This window comes from Carassius auratus, unplaced genomic scaffold, assembly GCF_003368295.1.
Source record: "Carassius auratus strain Wakin unplaced genomic scaffold, ASM336829v1 scaf_tig00217398, whole genome shotgun sequence".
NCBI lineage: Eukaryota > Metazoa > Chordata > Actinopteri > Cypriniformes > Cyprinidae > Carassius > Carassius auratus.
Genome location: NW_020529048.1, coordinates 36,336 through 42,340, shown reverse-complemented (window position 1 = coordinate 42,340; position 6,005 = coordinate 36,336). Strand labels below are relative to the sequence as shown.

The window sequence follows — 6,005 nt, the reverse complement described above, 5'->3', positions numbered from 1 at the left end:
GCTAAAGACGGAAGTGGACGAGAAAACTGGACTGACTTGCTAGGGAAAGCTAGGATAAGAGTGGGGTTTTGGGGACTAAGACAGTTGACAATTGAAGGTAAAATTTTAATTTTTAAATCTGTTATTTTACCTTTAATGTTACTTGTTTGTTCTGTTTTTATCCCATCTAAGGAATTCCTGATGGACCTAGAGAGGGCAGTTTTATTTCCTGTGGGGGTCCAAGTGGGAAAGATTGAAGAGGGATGTGGTCGAAAAGAGACCGGAAAATGGCGGAAAAGGCCTCCCAGACCCCCACCTGTTTTTATGCAGCCGCTTCACCACCCTCCACATAACATATGCTGTGACCCCATCCAACAAGAATTCACAAACTCGACAAAAACGTGTTTCTCTTGTGCAGGACTTGGAACTGGTGAGTCAAGTTCCAGGCCTCACACTAGGTGAGGCCAAACAAGTTTGGAGGAACGCTGCCCACCCCGCTCTCCAGAACAGGCAAAAGGATTTATCATGGATGGTGGCTCATGAGATCCTCCCGGTCAGGGCTGCAGGGGTACCGGACGATGATATTCGGAAGAGGGGGCCGGGGTCGCACAGAGAGGGTCCCAGCAGGCACCGACCCTGGCTGCCTGTAGATGCACCCTCACCACTCTGGCTAAGGGAACAGTGGGCCATAGGAGAGGGGATCTCCGCTGAGCCTATAAAGTAGCATCTCATGTCCCTGTTCTGAAGACCCACTTGATAAGGACTCACCCCCAGTCTTAAACAACAGATGATTTTTAATTGGTGTTTTTATTGTGTTTTATCAATGAAATTGGTTTTATTAACATATATATATATGAGGCTTGTATGCTTTTTTAATTTGTATTTTACTTTTGAAAACGATCGCACCTTTTAAACACACCTCAAACATGGACTTTTAAAAACAAGCAAAACACTGTGGTTTTAATCAAATGCTTTTTAACAATGATTGTTTCTTTCATTTTACCATGTGTATTTATTATATATTATATTGCTTGTTTTATTGTCTGCTTGAAAATAAAAAATGTGTGTGGAAAAGTAAAAATGCAAATGGGAAAAATGTAAAGGTGACAATAAAACCTTTTCGAAAGAAAATCTGTTCTTATCAGTTTATCTGATACATCCCCCATCCGGGGACTACATATTAAATGGATTTTTAGATCACGGAGCTGGAGTCGGGGCTTGCTCTGTCCACTCCACGCATTGGCCTGGTATTGCAGTGTCTCCAGGAACGGTGTGTGCTTTCCCTTTTTGGGGAATGCCATTTATTGTGACGAATAGCAGAGCAAGTAATGAGGTCTGCCTTTGCAGGTCCTGTGGTTTATTGCGGACTCTCTTCTGAGGCACCCCCCTGAGGTGTTGGACTCTTCCACTAACGATGCTCCCACCTGAGGACTCGGAGTCTTTCACTGACGAGGTGATGTACAGCCTAGCTGTAGCTGTCTCCATGTTTGTTTTTGATTGTGTTTTTTCAAAATATATTAGTTTTTTTACACTTACAGTGCCAACTAGTGGCCTTTCACAGCACCCTTTTTCACCTGACCGCTGACTGAGCCCTTGCACAGGTGTGCCGATTTGGGTGAAGGAGTCTCATTCCTTCCTGGAGTTATAGCCATTTGAGCCACCTCGGCCACACCACCTTAGCACGTTTTGAGGTTCCCTCGCCAAGGTGAATGGAAATTTCTTTTTTTGGATGATTTTTGACAGTCAGACTCCAGAGGAGCATTCTGTGCTGATTTGGGTGGGACTGGGCCAAATACCTGCTGCTAGTTTGCAAAAGAAGGTTTTCGACAATATCCAAAACACACAAAAATTTTGTCAGAGCGACGAGCCAATCTGAAACCTGTGTCTTGTTTGGCTAGAGCCAAGCACGTGGCTCTGCGACGAACTGTTTGGGAGTTACGAGCGATGCCCTACTCTCAGGCCGATCGGGGCGAGGCCTGGTGACGTTGCAGATGGGGGAGGGTACTACCATTCCACAGCGTTTCAGGTCTCTCAGACTTACCAAAGCCGAGATGGGCATCCTCCGACCGCTGCATCAAATCAACATTGCTTCTCGGCCCTTTGGCTAAAATCAAGTGTGATCGACCCAGATGGATCCAACAAGAGAGGATGCACCTTTGCCGACCATGGTGGTGCAGCTGAAGAATACTGTTCATTTACAAAGTCAAGGTGGATGCAGCTGCTGACGTTAAGAGAATATTTGGAAGATAGTTTGTGGTTACTGAGCTACTGAGAGAAGTTTTTCGGTGTTTCGGCATGTTTGATTTTTTGTTTGCAAGATTTTTCAAGCTCTGGCTTTATCGATTTGACTTTTTTTCAACTGAGAGACTGCGTGGCATTCTATGAATCATGGGAGAAGAAAAAGTATCACCAGTGCTTAACCGGCCTGCACCTCTTACCTGCCTTTGCTCCGGATTTTCTGCCACTAACGATCTACCTGTACAATCCTTTTGTGGAAGATGGTGATGTTCTAACATTCTTAGCCAGCTACTGTGATACGGTGAAAGGAGGTGAACGTTTGAAGGACCAGTTTGGTATATGGACTGGAAAGAGAAGATACCTCGTTAAGCTGCATACAGACACAGCGTCGCCAGGTGGTTTAGTTCATCCACCTGGGTCTTCACTGGATCAAACAAGGGCTTTTGCACTATCCAGGTCAACCAGTGTACTGCAGGAGGTGTGGTGCACAGGGCCATGTGAAAGCAGACTGCACAGGGAAGAGATGTCGCTTTTGTGGATCTGCAGAGCACGTTGCATCAGCTTGTCCAGAACCAAAAACATGCAGTTTATGTGGAGGAGGAGATCATCTGTTCCGGGTATGCCCTAGCAGACAGAAAACATATGCCAGCTTATTCAAGGAGGGACAAGGTCTGCAGGCTGATTTTGAAGGTCTACTAACGAGTGTTCCAGGCGGAGGGGAAAGTCAAGAGGCAGGGCCTTCAGGAGTGGGTGCAGGTGGTGAAATAGTGAAAGGCCAGGAAGCAGGACCTTCGAGTGCAGATCAGGGGGCAAGAGAAAAAAAAAATGTTGTAAGGGTGAAATACCGGGCAATTCCAGGGAGGAAGGGAGAGATGAGGAAAGCGTGCAACAACTGGCGCCATCCCAGGAATGGTCAGAGATAGATGTGAAAGAGGTGTTATCCAGGATCTCCGAGTCTCAGAAAGATCTGACAACTAGGCCCATGGACTTAAGGGAAGAGCAGTCTGCCTCAGTAGGAGGAGAGAATCGGCCTCAGCTGGACGATGTATCAAGGGAACCGATGGAGGTAGTACAAGGACAGCGTCGACGGCGGCTCACTGAGGACACCGAGAGCCAGGAAAGGGAGCACAAGTGTAGTAGGGTAGGACTTTTAAGCTCATCTCTTTTACAGGACCTAGCTCCTGTTCAGGACTGGGAGAAAATGGTTCAAGGGAGGGTGGAAGTGGAGGCTGAAAGGGAAAACAGATGTGGAGAAAAAGAGGAGAGAATTTTTTAAAAGGGCCATGTGGTTTTGGGAAAACCTGGGAGGGGAGGGTTAGAGGAGAGGAAGGACGAGGGGCAGGATGACAAACAAGTGGGGGAATGGGCTGAGGTACTCACAAGAAAGGGAAAGGGGAGGGGAAACAATATGAAGTTCATAAATTACATCCAACAGCCTATGTGGTGCACAGACCACTGTTTGGTGGGAGTTGGGGTAGAGGTAGGGGGTTTGAAGAGAGGCAGGGGAGTCTGGAGATTCAATACCTCCTATTTAAAAGATATAACTTTTTATGAAGTACTTCAAAGGTTGATAGTCGGTTGGAAAAACCTGAGGGGTCTGTTTGATTCACAAGCAGCTTGGTGGGATGTTTTGGACGAAGAGGAGAGTGTTGTGTTGGAGAAATCTTTAACTCTTCAGGAGGTAGAGTCAGATGTGTACTCATTCAAAAAGGAAACGGCTCCTCGAAATGATGGCCTTCTAGAAGTTTTATAGAGCCTTTTGGCCTTTGATAGGGGCAGAGCTGGTCAAGGTATATCAGGAGAGCCTGAATAAGGGCGAACTGCCGGTTACTATGAGGACAGGTCTTGTGACTCTCTTCTATAAGAAAGGGAAGAAGGAGGACCTAGCAAATTGGAGGCCAATAACTCTACTCTCAACGGATTATAAAATATTAGCAAAGGTCATAACTGAAAGGCTTAAAAGAGTGGTTGGAACAGTGGTTCAGCCAGATCAGACTTTTGGGGTGCCAGGCAGGTCAAGTAGGTTGAATCTACCCTTGGTGGGGGACATCATCAGCTGGGAAGAACAACGGCAGCTACCTTTAGCTATCTTAAGTTTGAACCAGGAGAAGATATTTGATAGGGTAAATCATGCCTTTATAATGTCAGTCCTGGAGCGATTAAGGTTTGGTCCAGTTTTCAGGGCCTGGGTAAAGTTGCTGTACACCCGAGCGAGGAGTAGAGTTGGGATGAATGGATTTTACTCAGAGTTAGTCAAGCAGCAGGGAGGGGTTAGGCAGGGATGCCCCTTGTCCCCCCTGTTCTACATTCTGTCACTGGAGCCCCTTGTGGTGGCATTACGAGCGGCCCCGTCCTTGACGGGTGTTCATTTGCTTGGTGGTAGGGGGATAAGTGCAAAGGTGGCAGCATATGCTGATGATATGACACTTTTCCTGACTTCCGAGATGGATTTTTTGGTGGCAGACAGGATCCTGCAGTGGTTTTGTGAGGTCTCAGGAGCTCGGGTAAATATGAGTAAATCTTCTGCAATGTTTGTAGGAAAGTGAGCAGGGAGAACAATTGTGCCAGGTGGATACAGCCTGTGTCCTGATGGAATGAAGATTCTGGGCATTCATTTTTTCAGGAGAAATAGTGCACAAGAGAATTGGGGGGCTATGTTTAAAGTTGTACAGGCAAAGGTAGCTAGGTGGAATGCAAGGGGGCTGTCACTCTGGGGTAGGATGGAGGTGGTGAAGGCTGATCTCCTCCCTAGCCTGAACCACCTGGCGTACATATTCCCAATTCCTTTTTGGCATGGTAGGAAACTGGAGAGGTTGGTTTTCTCCTTCCTCTGGAGGAATGGTACAGAGTTGGTAACCAAAACCCAGATGTACCGTCACCTAAAAAAGGGGTTAGAGGTGTGCCTTGCATACCTTTAAAAACTGAGGCCCTTTTTTCATCCTTTGCAACAGGTTTAGGACCCCAGACTGTAGTGCACAAGGCAGGGTGCCTTGTCAGGTTTTGGTTGGGGTTTCCATTGAGGTCCATGATTCCATGGAATGGAACGATGCCTTGGTCAATGGAAAGGCCAGAACAATACCAGAAAGTGGTGGATCTTGTGGTAAAAAAAAAATCCTGGTGTTTAGAGCTCTCAGTGATTTTAGACCATAGAAAACTGTACTGCAGACTAAGGGATGAGTTGGTTGAAGGGGCAGAGAAGGCTACTCTGCACGATGGGGTGGATTGTGCAAGGATCTGAACTGGGTGACAGTTTTAGGCCGGCTGCCTGTAAGAGAGCGTCTCTACAGACATGGGCAGGGAAGGTCACCTTTGTGTCCAGTGGGCTGTGGACAGGAGGAAACAACTGAGCACAGTTTGTGGTCTTGTTTGGGAGCTGCCGCTCTCTGGCGTTCTGTAAAGTTGTGTTGGAAAGATTGGAGGGGGCCTTCTATTAAGAGAGAGCTAGTAGTGAAGGGTGAGGGTTTAAAGGATTTGGAAAAAGATCGCAGGAGAGTGGTGTGGGTGGTAATTTCAGAAGCTAAATACATTTTGTTGGAGTGGAGAACAACATGCTTGAAAAAGCAGTAGCCTCGTATGTTTCCAGAAAGGTTATTTTGTAGTTTACTTGGGAAAATATCAATTGAGGTAAAAATGTTTAAAGAGTTTTATGGAGAGGAAGAAACCAGAAGGATATGGGGATTGTTATCAAGAGTGGGGTAAAGGGAATAAGGATTTCATGTTATGTTACCTTTTGGGTGTTTTTTTGTTGTTTTGTTCTGGGTTTTTTCTATTCTTTTGGTGTATAACCT

At 46.3% G+C, this 6,005-nt stretch overlaps 1 pseudogene; it reads left to right on the top strand.

The window, feature by feature from the left end:
* The first annotated feature begins 1,091 nt into the window (after positions 1–1,091).
* LOC113100911 (uncharacterized) lies at positions 1,092–1,260 on the top strand (annotated as a pseudogene).
* Positions 1,261–6,005: the final 4,745 nt, after the last annotated feature.